Source organism: Lissotriton vulgaris, chromosome 3_1 (assembly GCF_964263255.1).
Source record: "Lissotriton vulgaris chromosome 3_1, aLisVul1.2, whole genome shotgun sequence".
In the NCBI taxonomy this organism is placed as follows: Eukaryota; Metazoa; Chordata; class Amphibia; order Caudata; family Salamandridae; genus Lissotriton; species Lissotriton vulgaris.
Window position 1 is genome coordinate 1,211,045,499 of NC_141689.1, and position 19,124 is coordinate 1,211,064,622.

The following is a 19,124-nucleotide window of genomic DNA, read 5'->3' on the forward strand; positions in this document are numbered from 1 at the left end:
TTCTCTTTGTCTCTGACACTTTTGTGCTTGCATTTTTCTGGTTTCTCCCTCTGAATGGAGATGAAACTAGCAATCAAAATAAACCGATGATGAGATTTTTACATGCTGTCCAGGGACAATGCTACGAAGTATAAGAAGTGGGCCTTCCAAAACATAGTTCTTTTTTGTGTTTTAGGTTTTGAATATTTCAGGAACGCCGGCATTAAAAATGCAATCATATGACGAGGAAATATATAGCTGCTGTAAATACGAATAATGCGCTCTAGACCATACAGATGTTTTATACACTGGAACCGGCACAACCCTGAGCTCACAAACTCCAGCTATTGCGTTATTGTGAATGGGTGCATCCGGTGGTGCTTCGCTGAAGCTTGAAGCCACCTTTTATAAGATATTTAATGTACCTGTGATAATATGAAATTGAGGTCAAATTTGCATCACAGAGATGTCCTGGTTGGACACAACGGCGAGCACACGCGCCAAGCCCAGATCTTGCGTTACTACTCTTGCGCAAGGCGTTTTGGAGATTAATTAGTGGCTATGTGGTAATAGCGGGACCCCACCCCCTACTTAAAGAGATTTGCTTGTAACTGCTGGGTTTACAGTCAGGCAGCCACTCTCTGAAAAGGCACATTTAAAAGGAGGGCTGCTCACAATGCAAGAAAAAAAAGAAGGAAAAATACAAGCCATTTATTTTATATTGTCGGAATTGCCAAAGCGATCAAAGTTTGACTTGTGTGCCTCGTTGGATCAGAGTGAATTGGCAAATACAGGCACACCCCTGCAGTAAGGACGGGGCACGTTGGGGTGTTCATTACATGCACGAGGTTTCATCAGATATAAAGTGTGTAAGTGTATGTCGTCTCACAACTGAACTGATTCTTTTGGAACGGGCGATTGTTAAATAAGGCACCATCCAGGGCTATACCTACTACCCCAACAAACTAATGATAGGGGAGTGGCTTCTTGCAATATTATTGCGAAAAATTGGTATGCTCACAATAGAAGGATAGGTCTATAAGTGCCCAACAAGTCTAGTATTTGTATGTTGTATCATGAGTGGAGGGCAACCTATGACTAGCTGTACCCTCTAAGCTCCTGTGTGTTTGAATTCATCAGATATGCGACAGGTGCGGTAGGGAGAGAGTGCCTCCCCTCCTCCCATGCCACAATTACACACATCGAAAGGTGGATGGGCCAGTCAGATCTCACGCAGGCTGGAGGTACGGCATATTCTGTAGTGCAAAAAACACAGTTGATGGACAGAATGCAGAACAATGTCTTACATTCACCCCAGTACAAAGATCTGGGCCTAAATCCATCGTTTTTTTGCACTCCACACCACCCTAGGTCAGACACTGGCTATATGCAAATCAGCCTTGACCCTGTGCCTCATGGGAACAGTCCAGCCCGAACTACCAAGCCGTGTCTTTCCTAGACCGGAATCAAGCATCCAAGGACCGGTTTCTGGCTATCAGCCTTCTTCAGCCTGGATAGCCTGACTCCAGTGATGTGGAGAGCCTGGGACTCACGTCTGAGCATACCCAGCCCACTCTGGGTGAAAATTGCAAAAAAACAGTTGATGGACAGAATGCAGAACAATGTCTTACATTCACCCCAGTACAAAGATCTGGGCCTAAATCCATCGTTTTTTTGCACTCCACACCACCCTAGGTCAGACACTGGCTATATGCAAATCAGCCTTGACCCTGTGCCTCATGGGAAAAGTCCAGCCCGAACTACCAGACCATGTCTTTCCTAGACCGGAATCAAGCATCCAAGGACCGGTTTCTGGCTATCAGCCTTCTTCAGCCTGGATAGCCTGACTCCAGTGATGTGGAGAGCCTGGGACTCACGTCTGAGCATACCCAGCCCACTCGGGGTGAAAATTGCAAAAAACACAGTTGATGGACAGAATGCAGAACAATGTTTTACATTCAACCCAGTACCAAGATCTGGGCCTAAATCCATCGTTTTTTTGCACTCCACACCACCCTATGTCAGACACTGGCTATATGCAAATCAACCTTGACCCTGTGCCTCATGGGAACAGTCCAGCCTGAACTACCAAGCCATGTCTTTCCTAGACCGGAATCAAGCATCCAAGGACCGGTTTCTGGCTATCAGCCTTCTTCAGCCTGTAGCCTGACTCCAGTGATGTGGAGAGCCTGGGACTCACGTCTGAGCATACCCAGCCCACTCGGGGTGAAAATTGGAAAAAACACAGTTGATGGACAGAATGCAGAAAAATGTCTTACATTCACCCCAGTACAAAGATCTGGGCCTAAATCCATCGTTTTTTGCACTCCACACCACCCTAGGTCAGACACTGGCTATATGCAAATCAGCCTTGACCCTGTGCCTCATGGGAAAAGTCCAGCACGAACTACCAAGCCATGTCTTTCCTAGACCGGAATCAAGCATCCAAGGACCGGTATCTGGCTATCAGCCTTCTTCAGCCTGGATAGCCTGACTCCAGTGATGTGGAGAGCCTGAGACTCACGTCTGAGCATACCCAGTCCACTCGGGGTGAAAATTGCAAAAAACACAGTTGATGGACAGAATGCAGAACAATGTCTTACATTCACCCTAGTACAAAGATCTGGGCCTACATCCATTGTTTTTTTGCACTCAACACCACCCTAGGTCAGACACTGGCTATATGCAAATCAGCCTTGACCCTGTGCCTCATGGGAACAGTCCAGCCCGAACTACCAAGCCATGTCTTTCCTAGACCGGAATCAAGCATCCAAGGACCGGTTTCTGGCTATCAGCCTTCTTCAGCCTGGATAGCCTGACTCCAGTGATGTGGAGAGCCTGGGACTCACATCTGAGCATACCCAGCCCACTCGGGGTGAAAATTGCAAAAAAACACAGTTGATGGACAGAATGCAGAACAATGTCTTACATTCACCCCAGTACAAAGATCTGGGCCTAAATCCATTTTTTTTGCACTCCACACCACCCTAGGTCAGACACTGGCTATATGCAAATCAGTCTTCACCCTGTGCCTCATCGGAACAGTCCAGCCCGAACTACCAAGCCATGTCTTTCCTAGACCGGAATCAAGCATTCAAGGACCGGTTTCTGGCTATCAGCCTTCTTCAGCCTGGATAGCCTGACTCCAGTGAATAGGAGAGCCTGGGACTCATGTCTGAGCATACCCAGCCCACTCGGGGTGAAAATTGCAAAAAACACAGTTGATGGACAGAATGAAGAACAATGTCTTACATTGACCCCAGTACAAAGATCTGGGCCTAAATCCATTGTTTGTTTGCACTCCACACCACCCTAGGTCAGACACTGGCTATATGCAAATCAGCCTAGACCCTGTGCCTCATGGGAACAGTCCAACCCGAACTACCAAGCCATGTCTTTCCTAGACCGGAATCAAGGATCCAAGGACCGGTTTCTGGCTATGCTCAGACGTGAGTCCCTTGCTCACTTTGCCACTTGATTCAAGCAAGCCGGGCTGAAGACGGCTGGAATGCCAGAAACCGGTCCTCGGAAGCTTGTTTCCGGTCCAGGGAAGGCATGGCTTGGCAGTTCTGGCTGGATTGTTCCCATGAGGCACAGAGTCAGACTGATTTGCATATAGCTATGTCTGAACTGGGGTGGCAGAGTGGGCTAAAGAACGGTGATGGATTAAACCCAGATCTTTTGACTGGGTGTGAGTGTTTGATTGGTTCAGATGCTCCGTCCATTACCACCCCCTTTTGTACCATATTCTGTAGTGGGCAGAGTCCCTGGCATGGGTATGTGTACTGGCAGGCGTGAGGGTGCTTGCGTACAGTTTAAACCGCAGTACAGTGTGCCCAGCAGATGCAGATGACAGCGGACCTGCCAGCCTCTAGCAGGGCATGGCCCCTGCATTCCAAGGGCACATGTGTTTCTATAGTTGTAGTAGGCAGTGCGAATGAGCTCCCCCTCCACCCCCTCCCCCAGTGTGGTCTTTCACCAGGAGTTTGGTTGGGCGGCGTTCGCAGCAAAAATAAGCACTTGCAGCAGGTAGAAGTTAGAATGTGTAGGCGCTAGAATTGCTGGGAAGGCAGTTCTCTTGCCCATATGCCTGCCAGTCAGTAACATTTTGTGGTTTCTCTGAACGGGTACCCACAGCAAACAAGACATGTCACAAAGACTACATACATGGGCAATCACATGCATGGCCACTCTGTTATGGCATAGTTGTTCTAGAAGCAAGGATAAGTACATATGTTCAGCTGCTTTGAAGTGACAAGTCATGACTGCATATTTGAGGGCATGTCTGGATGCTAAACGTTTTCATATCAAAATGGTGAACACTGCATGTAGTCTCATGGAGTGCACCGTGTTAGTAAACATTCTCTGGTCGCTTTCACTCCTGCAGTGTCTGCATTGTCTAGTGGCACGACCTCCCAGGAAGACCCACACACATACACTTCACATTTGGGGACTGTGGCTGTCGAAGCGTTTCATGTAACTGTGTGCAACAGTAAAAAAACACTGCTTGTAGGTTCATGTGCTGCACTATTTTAAGGGTATGGCCACACTTTTCAATGCCACCTTTGGCAGAATGTAGAAAGTGACATATAAGGGTATTTACAGAGGTAAACTAACCCCCAAGCCAAAGAATGAAAAAAAATCCATTCGTATTTCTTTCTGTTTCTCTCTCTCTCTCTCTCTCTCTCTTTCTCTCTCACACACACACACACAATGTCTCCCCTTAATCTTCTCTCTCACACACACACTCACTCTCGCTTGCACGCACACACTACCATTGTGTATGCGTGTTTCTGCTTCCCACTCAAACATACGAACAGAAGCAATGGCTTTTGCACACATGTAAATCCATACATACTTCGTCTCGCTGTGGCACACTCAAACACAGATTTGCACCTCTGTCTCGCTCTCACACACTAACAAAGACACATTACTTCCCTCTCTCTCATTCCCCACATCTTCTACGCAGTGAAACACCTGTATGTCTAAGCCTGGCCTGCCATTATTACAGCCACTGTATGGTAATGCTTGTGATATCTGCACGGATCAAATCAGACCCAGTGTCGCAAGGATAGTATCTGGTCGCACAAGCATCTTTCTTCCCCACTGGCTGAACTACTGAGGCAAATCACGTTTATGTGGCTTCTGAGGTTAATTGTTGAACATTAAAGAATGTATAATTTACGACCATAACACACAGCAGCCATGTCTGCATTTTTAATACAACCATTCCAATTTTGAGAGGAGTAAACTAAACATCTAATTTTTTTTAATTGGGCCTGTAATTTACTTTCGGTGGCCCCGGCAGCCCCCGCCCCCTCCCCCTCCCCCCTGCAGTCCCGAGAGGCTGAGGCAGCAATCACAGTACCCTTCTCATTCTCTGCATGATTGGCTCGCCAAACAAAGTCACTGCTAGCCACACTCAAGTAGGCTCTCCACCCCTGACTGGCTCCGCTTCTGCCACCTATGGGGCAACATGCATGCCAGACAGAGCATGGCTGTGCTACCTGCACGTCCCAATATTGACAGCAGACAACACTTAAACTAAAAGGTCCATAGAGACGTTTTAAGATTATGGACATGAAATAAATGCTCATCCACTGAGTCTGCAATCGAACACATTACACAGTCTGTGCTTATCCCAACAGTAGTCAAGGCTCCAGCCTTCCTGGACCAAACGTGGACGCCTCCGAATCAGCATTTCAAACTTGTTGTAAACTGCAGCAGATCCAAATGTTAGTGTAGAAAAAAAATTAGGAGGTGCACCTGAGGCCAACGAGCGCAGACCTGGTGCACGATCAAACGGAACACCACCGACAAACTCCATTTCATAGTTGCCCCTCACACACGCCAGAAATCCCTCCCGACATTTCAGCTGCAGCAGCACCCGGGTTGGCAAGGGAAACAATTCACCAGAAGGGTCCGCACGTTTTACTATTGTCAATCTGAAGCAACGGGAACATATATCGTATGTTTTTTTCTCTGCACATGTATTTACGGCGCCGCATCTCACTTGTGTCAGCTGCGTAGGGTGGTGTAAGATGTGAATGGAATTTGCCTCCCTCCCGGTGTTTTCATCAGACACGAAACCCAGCACAAGGAAGTGAGTTCCCTGCCTCGTCAGTAAATAGTATTTCCCCGAACAGCTGCACACGTATTGGGAAAACGCCCACGGTTCCAAGACTGTTTTCCGATGACTTTCTCGAAAGTTAAGGGCTTCTCACACCACGCCACTTAGCCGTCCTTGGTATGACATTCAGCCGGTGTTATTCACACTGCTCTCTCGAAGGACAAAATTAAAGAACCTGTTTCGGTTGTGTGACGGGATGTTTTCACGTAAATCACGTGACTATTTACATGCAGTCATACATTTTTTCCAAAATTGTGTTTATTGAAATGTATTACCTTTCTGAGTTTCTTACAGTTTCAATATGGGCTTAGTTGCCGTTGAGGCGGCAGGCGCAGTGCACGGGGTGTACAGTCCTGAGGGCACCCTGATAATTGCTGTATTTTGCTACCTCAGCTGCAATCAATGGGGCCATTTTCCTTGCTGGCATCAGGGGCACTGGCATCCTTGCTACTCTGCTGTACCCTATGTACAAAGTAGCCAGAGTGATCCAAGTGTGGCGAGGCTCGGACTTTAAATAAACGTATATAGGTTTCCATCTTACTTTCCAGTGGCATTCAGGCTTTGGTGAGGGCGCAGGGCCTGGTCTAGGGCTGAGGTGGAGTCTGGTATGAGCGGGTAGGGTGCTTAGTCCCCGCTTGAACTCCACGGGGAGGGGAGGTGGCATTTCGGTGAAGAGTTTCTAATGACGCAAAGTCTGTGCATCATGATGTAGAACAGGGTGCGAGGGCAACGGGCAAGTGAATGCTGTGGAGAGGTCGGGAAGAACGGTGATTGTTGGAGCAGAGATGACCAGTGAATGAGTGATATTTTTTTATTGTTTAGTTAATTAAAACCAAGGCAACATTCCAAGATGGCCAAGTTAGAGTGAGGACCATTTTCGAAGAGTTGGTGAAGGACTTCTGCAGTGGGCTGAGTAGGTTGGAAATAGGTAAGGTGGCAGGTGCGCTTCAGGCTTTTGGAAAAGAGTAGCTGATACCTGGTGGAAACTAGGGGGACTTTTTAAAAAATATGCTTTGTTTTCTGGTAAAGGAATGCCATCTGCAACTCTGAAGCGTTAACTGGATGGGCGTATTTAGAGGGATGGTACACTTATCATACGCTAGCAGTGAGTCTAGTGGTTTTATTTGGGGTGTAAGATGGAGCGCAGAGACACCAATGCTGACTTGAGCATGGATATCCTTTTCAAAGAGGTTGCAGTGGAGGAGTTGAGCTGGGAAAGATATTCCATTACAAATTGGAATTGAAGCATTGCGTTGTAACCAGCAACAAAAGAAGGTAAAACTGTAATTGAGCAGCACACACCCTCTCCTTCCTCCGTTCTAGTGGGGAGCGGTACATGTTCATAAACCTCTTTGAAGAGTAGTCTGTAAGTTTTTGACTCAGTTGGTTTACGCTGTTGCGCACCTGATTGTTGGTCTCATGTGGTTACAGTGTTTTGGTTGTTTAATTATGATAAATAACACTTCCCCATGTTCACCAATAACAGCAACCCCAAGAACCAGCAATATGGGTCGTCGATTTAAGCAATGGCAGACCTATCCTGTACCTACCATACTAAGCTGTTGCAGTGCCAAAAGCCTCACGTGGCGCTCTGCTTGGGTGGCGCGTGCCTTTATTCTTTTACCCAGTTTTAGATTTTCAATCGATTGTCTGTTAGACCTGTACACCCCTTAGTGGAGCAGTGAGTGCCCAGTGCAATTCAGGTTCTGGTACCCCTCAGGACTTAAGTGCTTAAAGTCCATTGGTTGTGATGGTCCTTTTTTAGATGTGGAGGGTCAGAGCAAAAACATACTCAGCTTTCCTGTCTTAGAAGCCAGCAGTCACAAGCAGCTTTGCGATGGTAATCATAGCGGTGGCTGATGCCAAGTCATGCTGACACTGCTGGTTACTCTAGCTTTTTGCACAGTTGTGAACTCCCTCCCCCCACCATTTCATGGGGTTGCTTCTGACCCAGACGGCTCGTACCACTGTTTAACATTGCAAAAGGTGTATGAGTCTCACACAAGATGCGTGAGATTTGGTAGGGCCTTTTGCCGTGATCGTACGGAGCGTACAGGAGCGCTCCAGAGGGCCCAGACCTGCAACGAACAGTGTATTAAGCATAACAACAGTGCCTGAAGCACAAGTGAAGTGCTTTTAGGGGCATTCAACCCGTTGAAAGACTGAACATTGTGGCATTATCTTTTTAAGTAACTTGAACCATTCTGAGGTACTGGGAAGACATTGGTGTGTGTGTGGCTCTGGGTGTGTGTGTGGCGAGATGCGTGGGAGTTGGTAGGACCGTTGCCGATAGCCGTACAGAGGCACTCCAGAGGGCTGTGCTTCCTCCCCTGCCCCCTGCCCCCTGGCTGTGCTTGCTCCACTGCTACCTGGCTGTGCTTGCTCCCCTGCCCCCTGGCTGTGCTTGCTCCCCTGGCTGTGCTTGCTTCCCTGCCCCCTGGCTGTGCTTGCTTCCCTGCCCCCTGGCTGTGCTTGCTTCCCTGCCCCCTGGCTGTGCTTGCTTCACTGACCCCTGGCTGTGCTTGCTTCCCTGCCCCCTGGCTGTGCTTGCTACCCTGCCCCTGGCTGTGCTTGCTTCCCTGCCCCCTGGCTGTGCTTGCTTCCCTGCCCCCTGGCTGTGCTTGCTTCCCTGCCCCCTGGCTGTGCTTGCTTCCCTGCACCCTCGCTGTGCTTGTTCCCCTGCCCCCTCGCTGTGCTTGCTCTCTTGTGTGTGTATGTGACTCTGGGTGTGTGTATGTGGCTCTGGGTGTGTATGTGGCTCTGGGTGTGTGTATGTGGCTCTGTGTGTGTGTGTGTGTGGCTCTGGGTGTGTGTGTGGCTCTGGGTGTGTGTGTGGCTCTGGGTGTGTGTGTGTGGCTCTGGGTGTGTGTGTGTGTGTAGCTCTCGGTGTGTGTGTGTGTGGCTCTGTGTGTGTGTGTGTGGCTCTGTGTGTGTGTGTGTGTGTGTGGATCTGGGTGTGTGTGTGTGTGTGTGGCTCTGGTTGTGTGTGTGTGTGTGTGGCTCTGGGTGTGTGTGTGGCTCTGGGTGTGTGTGTGGCTCTGGGTGTGTGTGTGTGGCTCTGGGTGTGTGTGTGGCTCTGGGTGTGTGTGTGTGTGTGTGTGTGGCTCTGGGTGTGTGTGTGTGGCTCTGGGTGTGTGTGTGTGTGTGGCTCTGGGTGTGTGGGTGTGTGTGGCTCTGGGTGTGTGTGTGTGTGTGGCTCTGGGTGTGTGTGTGTGGCTCTGGGTGTGTGTGTGTGTGGCTCTAGGTGGGTGTGTGTGGGTCTGTAAGTGTGTGGGTGGCTCTGTATGTGTGTGGGTGGCTTTGTGTGTGTGGCTTGGTGTGGGTGTAAATGCAATAGGTCATGCATTTGCGAGTTATTGAGCTATTGGCATTGTAAATGACAATGCCATTTATTTAACGATTAAGATATTGGCAATGTAAATGACAATGCCATTTATTTATGATTGAAAAAAAAATAAAAATGTCATGAGCAATGCCAATAGCTCTACCTTTAATAATGCCGAGATCATTACATTGTAAATGCTTGTCTTACATCACGTTTGTCAGCCTCACTTTCCTTTGCTCCTCAAAGTGCAAAACAAATGTGTGATCATACGATTACCTCCGGTTTTTGGTAAAAAATAAGCAGATTTCACTGTTAGGAGTTATCACTAAGGCACATGATTGATATGGTAATAATTTCAATGGACACCATGGGGTCAGGTTTGCAGGATGCGCCGCTGTGTACAGTTGTACTACAATAATGGCCTTTCTGGCTCTAGGGTCAAGAAACTCTGCCGACTTCTCATCCTGACCTGTGTTTTAAATGGGCCGGTACTCATCGGTATGGAATTCCAGCATTTCTCAATTTTCTCTCCTGGAGGACTGGAGCTTCTCCTTAGACAGGGAGAATACCGGTGCTCACAGGATTCCAGCAGCAGTGCAAGCGATCCTCTTGGGCCTTGATTATACAGTAGGTCACCTGTTTAGCAAACAGAGAGCAAGCTCTACTGTGCGATCACAAACTGCCAACCTTACTAATCAGTTAATTTATTGTGTGCTGCCAGCGAGTTCCCGGTTTAATTTTAAACTAGATTGGGAAATGTATGACTTGACATACCGCTCAAAAGAAGAAGAGAAGACATTGCAAAAGTATTGAAATAGAACAGAAACACGATTTTGTTAATTGTAGTCGTGTAAAAACAGAAACAAATAGTTACGAAATTCCGAGCCAGCAGTCGTGCATGGGATAAGAGGAAGGAAGGTAGAGTGATGCAGAAGCAGGAGGCAGTGAGAGGTAAAGGTGGGGAAAAGAGATGAAAGAACCTCTATAAATTCAAGAGGAAGAGAATTAAGAAAAGCAACTGAGCGTAGGTAGAGAAAAAAATAGGTGAGGAAGAGACTGAATAGGGGAGAGTAAGACAGACGTACGGCCTGGCCGCCCGCACTATGCGCGCCACCAAATCAAAAATTGCACATTTTGATGTATTGCCTACACCTGTGACAGTCCTGTGAGAGGCTGAGCTGAGCGCACAACTCAGGCTGAGGGACCCCGGCCCCTCCTCAACCTGAGTTGTGCACTCAGCTCAGGAATGGGTAGATCAGTAAAGGTTGAACAAGGCACTAGCAGGCGAGAGGCCTCAGCATGTACACACAGAGGACAGAGCTGAGCATATACGTTATTGGAATCTCCAGACCACCACCAATCACCACCACAGCGCGAGGTGCGACTCCCCCGCCACCAGTTTGTGCCACCCACAATGACAAATCAATGTCATATTAATTGATTTGGTGCCGGAAAAACATAACTTACTCACCTGCTGTTGGTGGCAGTCTGCAGACACAGGGGGGCTACATCGGTGGGCTAGCCTAGGATAGAATAATTAAATGATGCCTGCCCAAGCTCAAGAAGTGCGCACCTCTGCTCGTTTTTACTCGTGATGCTGCAGGCAGCCACGCGCAGTTTTAATTGCGCGAGGCCCAATGCGCATGCAGGAATTACATCAGTGCATCGTCCTGCGCGCTGCTATATGTATAGAAAGACGCTGAAAAGTATGAAATCATTGTTATAGTACTGTTACTTGCTTTTGTATTGTTATAGTTACACCGCAACAATTTCTACGCTACCAGACACCTCTACACATCTAGAAGAGTTATATTTTCCTTTACAGGTATACAATTATAAGGTAGTTGCATACCACTGTCAGTTCTGATTATTGTAAACATAGTCTTATGCGTGTTATCTGCTTGTGTCATACAGATCTCCCTCCCTGCTGTCCCCTTCCTTTCCTTCCCTGATTCTTGCATCTTTTTCCCCTCGCTTGATCCTCTCAATGCTCTGTGCCCTTACGGCTATTCAGGCGTTGACTCGATCTAGAGGTGGGCATACTATTCCACAAACCGATCCTGAGGACGTTAACTTAACAGAATTCCCGACCTACAAATAATAGTCCTCCTGGTCGGGTTGTGCAAGTATGGCCACATTAGAAGATGTCATAGAGGCTCTGGGTAGCTTACAGTTGGAAGTCTCCGCGTCTCGGTTGGAGACTGCGGACCTGAGGGCCCGATTGGATGGCATTCAGCGCAATCCATTTGATGCGGGGGCTGCTCCTCCGCCGCAGCCGGTGGTACTAGAGATGCCTGTGTCTATTCCATTGGCATCACCAGAACGATTTCATGGGGAATCAGACAAGGTTCAAGTGTTCCTCACTCAGATAGCTCTACATTTTTCCTTCAAACCTAAAGCATTCCCTACCAATCAGGCTAAGGTGGCCTTTCTAATCTCATATTTAGCGGGCAACGCTGCACAATGGGATGTCCCGTTGGTTCATCGCAATAATCCTTTATTGCACGATTGGGAAGCCTTCCAAACTGAATTTCTTAGAGTATTTGATAGAAGGGCTGATTCCTACACAGCAGATAGGGAATTGTTGGGGTTACGACAGGGTAAAGGGGACCTCGTTGTATACTTGAACGCCTTTAGGCGTTTAGTGGCAGAAACCACCTGGCCAAAGAACAAACAGGCGTCATTGTTTCATCAAGGGTTAAATGACGAACTTAAGGATGTCATAGCGCAAATAGATCCTCAACCCACTACTTGTGATGGTTTGATCAACTTAGCCTTAAGGTTAGATCATCGTCTGGGCGAGAGAAAAGGAGAAACCCGTAAGAAACCAGTGGTTGAGACACATGTTACCAAGGAAGGGAATCAGGCCTCCTCTTCTGAACCTATGGAGATAGGAGCAGTGAGGACTGCTTTGACACCGGCTGAGAGAGAATCTAGGAGAAAACAAGGCCTTTGTTTATATTGTGGCAAAAAGGGCCATTTTGTGAGAGAGTGCCCATCAAACCCAAAAGCCAACCGTTTTCGAGGTAACCGAGTGGCTTCCGCTGATACAGAAAAGGTGACGGAAAACTGATTGACTCTGGGAAACAGGAAGGGGTTTCTTGGAGTCCTATGCATGTCCCTTCTTTAAGTGGTGGAATGAATAGGGTAACAAATCATCTGTTTGTGCCCATTGTGTTACTGCTGGCCGGAGAATCTGTAGTTACTTCAGCTATGGTGGACTCAGGGGCAACTGGTATGTTCATTGATATACAGGAAGCCCAACGCATGGGAGTAACTCTAGTGCAGAAAGAGAGGCCTGAAGACATGTATGCTGCGGATGGGAGGAAGCTTAGTATGGGTCCCATTAGCTATGACACAGAAGAATTGAGGTGTTATTGGGGGACACACACTCGGAGTTTCTTGCATTTAGTGTTATCAGGGCTCCTCAATATGGTATAATCTTTGGCTTACCTTGGCTGGAAAAACACAACCCGAGTATAAATTGGGACACCAGAACCGTTCATATGGGTTCAGAGTATTGCTTGAATCATTGTCATAAGGGAGCTATGAAACCCGCTCAAGCCTTGTCTGGTGGGTCTTGTATTGCCACGGCAGCTGAAAAATGTGTTCAACTTCCTGCGGTGTATCAGTCCTTTGGCAAAGTGTTTAATGAGGCACAGGCTGAGGAGCTCCCCCCCAGGCAGTATGACTGCCAGATCGATCTGGTACCGGGAGCTGCTGTACCTTGTGGGCGGATTTATGCGCTCACGGAGCCTGAGAACTTACACCTTCGTGAGTACTTGGACAAACTATTGGAGCTGGGTTTCATACGTCCATTGAAATCTCCAGCAGCCTCGCCACTTTTCTTCATCCCGAAAGCTAATGGCGAGCTACGCGCATGTGTGGACTTTAGGGCATTAAATGCCATCACTGTGAAAAATAGGTATCCTCTACCCTTGATCAGTGTTTTGTTGGAGCAAGTAAAAAAAGCTACAGTGTTCACAAAACTTGATCTAAAAGGGGCCTATCATTTGGTTCGCATGTGTAGCGGGGATGAATGGAAGACCGCATTCAAGACTCGCTATGGGCTATTCGAGTATAGGGTGATGCCTTTCGGACTCTGTAACGCCCCAGCGGCCTTTCAATTCTTCCTTAATGATGTTTTTCGTGAAATATTGGACCGGTATGTGATCGTCTACATAGACGATATCCTGGTCTACTCGGACTCGGAGGATCTGCACCGTCAGCATGTGGCAAACGTGCTCACCATTTTGCAGGCAAACAATCTTTACTGCAAACTCAGTAAATGTGACTTTCATGTTCGTACTGTAGAATTTCTGGGGGTAATGCTGAGTCCAGATGGCCAAGAGATGGCGGAAAGGAAGGTTGCGGCTGTTCGGAATTGGCCTGTTCCATGTAAGTCCGTGATGTACAATGTTTCATTGGATTTGCCAATTTTTATAGGCGTTTCATCAATCAATTCTCTCGGTTGGTGGCGCCTATCACTCAGCTGTTGAGGAAAGCGAGCGTGTTTGCATGGTTTGATGACGTGCAAGCTGCTTTCACTGCTCTTAAAGATGCTTTTGTGTCAGCCCCGGTATTGGCCCATCCGGATCTGGATAGACCTTATGTTGTGGAGGCGGATGCTTCGGATGTGGCGATTGGGGCAATCCTGTCTCAACGCCATGCGGATACGGGGCAGCTACATTCGGTGGTGTATATTCCACGTAAACTGAATCCTGCAGAGAGAAAATATCACATTGCTGAGAAAGAGCTTCTAGCCATTCGGGACTCGTTTCAGGAATGGCGGCATTTCCTCATGGGAGCCCGTCATGTGGTGACGGTCTACTCTGACCATCGGAATTTACAGTTTATGTCTGCTGCTCGTCATCTCACGCCTAGACAGCTCAGGTGGATGATGTTTTTCTCTGGCTTTAATTTTGTCATCACGTTCCGCCCAGGTGCGGACAGTTGGAAGGCGGACGCCTTAACACGCCAGTCAACGGTCACCCAGTGTGGGGAGAGGGACAAGGCTAGTATTGTGGAACCGGACAGAGTGGTATGTGCTATGCAGCCTGATACATTCCTGAGGGATGTCAAGAAGGGTGTGGAATCCTTCGTTTGGAGGACATGGCTTGGTAGACACCCAGAATGGAAGTTGCATGGAGGCCTGCCAATGTTCGATAACAGATTGTTGGTGCCTACATTGGCTTTGAGGAAACGAGTCTACGTTTGGTGCCATGAATCACTGTGTGCGGGTCACTTAGGGTATGCCTAGACCCTGGAATGTGTGCTGCGACAGTTCTGGTGGCCTTCTGTGAGACCTGATGTAGGGCGATGGGTGTCCGCCTGTGCGCAATGTGCAAGCATGAAATCCGACCATTCACAGCCGCAGGGCTTGCTACAGCCTCTTCCTACTCCTTCGATTCCGTCGGATCGGATTTCGGTGGACTTCATTGTGGGTCTTCCTGCTGACCGGGGATGTACGACAATAATGGTGGTGGTCGACTACCTGTCTAAGATGGGGCATTTTGTGGTCTGCAAGCAGGTGCCTTCAGTGGGTCAGTTGGCTTTTCTACTCATGGTCAACGTGGTTCGCTTACATGGATTGCCGAGTGTAATAGTTTCAGACCGTAGCTCGCAGTTCACCGCCCAGTTTTGGAAGAAATGGTGTTCTTCATTACATATTGACACTGCCCTTTCCACGAGTTTTCACCCGCAAACAGACGGCCAAACTGAGCGGTTGAATCAAACTCTTAAGCAGTATTTGAGGTGCTATGTGGATAACAGTAAGGAGAACTGGGTGGACTACTTGTGGTTGGCAGAAGTGGCTTACAACAATGCCACTCACAGCTCTACCAAGAATACACCTTTTTACTGTTTGTACGACAGACACCCTCCGTTTCTTCCCTTTGCTCACCCGAAAGCTGAGTCTCTCCTTCCGGAGGAGGCTCAAAGAGTAGAACACATCAAGGAAACGTTGTCTAAAGCGCAGGATCACTTGCAGGCGGTGAAACTCAGGTACAAAGGCTGCTGCTGATAAGCATCGGAGACAAGGTCTGTTGTAATGCAAGGGGGATGAGGTGTGGTTATCCACGAGGAATCTACGCTTCAGGAAACACAGTGTTTTCAACCCTCGGTACACTGGGCCTTATACTGTGTTGAAACGTGTGAACCCGGTTGCGGTGAAGTTGAAGCTCCCTTCCCATTTACGCATTCATCCGGTGTTTCACGTCTCATTGTTGAAACCTTCACGCTCGAAGGGCAAGCATCGTCCACCTCCTCTGTTGGTACAGGGAGAACTGGAGTACGAAGTGAGACGAATATTGGATTCCTAGCATCGGAGGAGTAAATTGTGGTATCTGGTGTCATGGAAGGGGTATGGGCCAAGAAGAAAACTCGTGGGAAGCTGCTCTGGGGATTTATGCCCCGGTTTTGGTCTCTGCCTTCCATAGGAGATGCCCCTCTAAACCTGGTCCGTGATCTCCTCTGTTGAAAGTGGGGATGTACTGTCACGATCGCAATCCGACGGAACTACTATTCCCGGCATGCCCTAGGCCGGAAACTACAGTTCCCATGATCCTTCGCGGTACTACACGATAGCGCGAGAACGTATGAAAGACAGTCGGCGGCTGATGGCGGTGTCAGGAATTCTTCCGGAGCATTTGTCTCGGCGTTTTGGAGACTTTGGAGAGTTGGTGTGGTAAGGGTGCCTGGCACCACAGCGCAATACAGCGGGATCGCTGAGTTCTTTGTTGGGTGTTCGTTTCAGCCTACTCGGTAACGGCGGTTACCGTGAGTACGTTTTGTGTCCGTTTGTAACTTTGGAATTGGCCCGGTTGGTGTTGTCGGCCAAACGGAGTTTACCCTAGCTGGGTTGTTGGGTGTGCAGGGCGCACATAAACTGTGGTGATCATTTCCCCTCCCATACTATGGATTATACCCTTGAACCCATTTAAGAGGCATTATTTGGGCTAGTAATTGAACTGAATTACGAAAGGTCTTTGCATGTTTCTTTTGCATTGAAATGGATATTACTACAAGTGGCAGCGTGTATTTCATTGTGTATAGGTGCTAACTATTGTATTTACCTCTTCCACTTAACAGGGGTATTCTAGAGGTGTATGGTTACACTCTTCCCCTGTGATGCACTGTTAGAGGTATACTTAGGTAGGTTCTTCTATAGGTGCTATATGTATAGAAAGACGCTGAAAAGTATGAAATCATTGTTATAGTACTGTTACTTGCTTTTGTATTGTTATAGTTACACCGCAACAATTTCTACGCTACCAGACACCTCTACACATCTAGAAAAGTTATATTTTCCTTTACAGGTATACAATTATAAGGTAGTTGCATACCACTGTCAGTTCTGATTATTGTAAACATAGTCTTATGAGTGTTATCTGCTTGTGTCTTACAGATCTCCCTCCCTGCTGTCCCCTTCCTTTCCTTCCCTGATTCTTGCATCTTTTTCCCCTCGCTTGATCCTCTCAATGCTCTGTGCCATTACGGCTATTCAGGCGTTGACTCGATCTAGAGGTGGGCATACTATTCCACAAACCGATCCTGAGGACGTTAACTTAACACTGAGACTCAGACAGTCAGTCAGACAGTGACTTCTCTTTGAGTGACTCACGTGTGTCACGTCACTCAAGGTCCAACAACAGTCGGACTGAAAACCGCCCCCCCCCCCCCCAGCCACAGCACCGAAACCGCCCTCATCGCCGCCACCGACCACATCAGGAACCTGCTCGACAATGGAGAAAGAACAGCCCTCATACACCTGGACCTGTCAGCTGCCTTCGACATGGTCTGGCCCCGCACTCTACGAACACGCCTACAGGACGCCGGGATCCAAGAGAAGGCCCTGGACTGGATCGCATCCTTCCTCTCCGGCAGAACTCAGAGCGTCCGCCTCCCAACCTTCCGCTCCACCACCACAGATATTATCTGCGGCGTATCCCAGGGCTCTTCCCTCAGCCCAACGCTGTTCAACATCTCCATGGCACCCCTCGCCCACATCGCCCGACAGCTCGACCTCAACATCATCTCCTATGCCAACGACACTCAGCTGATCATCTCCCTCACAAAAGACCCACACACCGCCAAAACCAACCTCCATGAAGAAATAAAGGCCGTCGCCGAATGGATGAGGATAAGCCGACTGAAGCTGAACTCGCGATACAAAAGGAGATGATGGACGGAGCGTTTGAGTAAATCAAACACTCACCCCCAGTCAACTGATTTGGGTTTAATCCATCACCATTCTTTAGCTCACTCCGCCACCCCAGTTCAGACATGGCCATATGCAAATCAGTCTGACCCTGTGCCTCATGGGAACAATCCAGCCCGAACTGCCAAGCCATGTCTTCCCTGGACCGGAAACAAGCATCCTGGGACCGGTTTTGGGTCCATAACCCTCATCAGCCAGGCTATCTTAAATCCAGTGGCAAAGTGAGCAAGGGACTCACGTCTGAGCATACCCTGCCAACTGAACTCGGACAAGACGGAGGTCCTCATCCTCGGCGCCACCCCTTCAGCCTGGGACGACTCCTAGTGGCCGACATCACTGGGATCAGCCCCGACACCCACTGACCATGCTCGCAACCTGGGGGACATCCTCGACTCCACCCTCTCTATGACTAAGCAGGTTAACGCTGTCTCCTCATCCTTCTTCAACACCCTACGAATGCTCCACAGGATCTTCAAGTGGATCCCCCACCGAAACAAGAAGAACAGTCACCCAGGCCCTCGTCTCCAGCAGGCTGGACTACGGAAACGCCCTTTACGCAGGAACATCAAACAAACTCCTGAGAGGACTGCAACGCATCAAGAACGCCTCGCCACGACTGATCCTCGACATCCCCCCGCCGCAGCCTCATCACACCCCACCTGAGAGACCTACACTGGCTCCCCGTCATGAAGAGGATAACCTTCAAGCTCCTCATCCACACACAAAAGGCCCTCCACAAGGCCGGCCCTGCCTACCTCAACTGATGACTAAGCTTCTACGCCCCTACTAGCAAGCTCCGCTCCGCTGGTCTCTCCCTCGCCACAGTCCTGTGCATCCGAAGAACGACCGCCGGCGGTAGTTCCTTCTCCCACCTCTCCGCCAAGACCTGGAACACCCTCCCCACCAACATACGGCTGACCCACGACCTACTGGCCTTCAGAAGACTTCTCAAGACCTGGCTCTTCGATCAGTAGCAGCACACACCCCCTCAGCGCCTTGAGACCCTTACCTGTATGTAGCGCACTTAACAAATGCCCTGATTGATTGATTGAAAACCGCACCCCTGTCGGAAAACCAGCCCCCACCCCATCCAGCCTACCGGTGGATTGCCCGGTGCCCGAAAGCACCAGTCCAGCCCTAGTTGACAGTTTGGGATGGATATAAGGTACACGCTCTCCTTCACAACCATGAAACCGATCTACCAGTTGGTGCCCCTGATCCTGCTGATTGAGGACAAAGAAAATCAACACCATTGTGGACGGAATTGATGTTAAGCAATATCTTTACCTACTACCTTTTCAATTGCCACAGAACTGAAGTGCTGTAATCTTGTTTCTGAAAATCGTCCTAACAAGCAATAGCATACCAATGTGCAATGCATGTCTGAAATGTTGATACTAAAGAAATTTAAAGAAACATCTAAATCAGAAAATTGGATATAAATATTTGGTGCAAGCGGCCTACAAACAAAT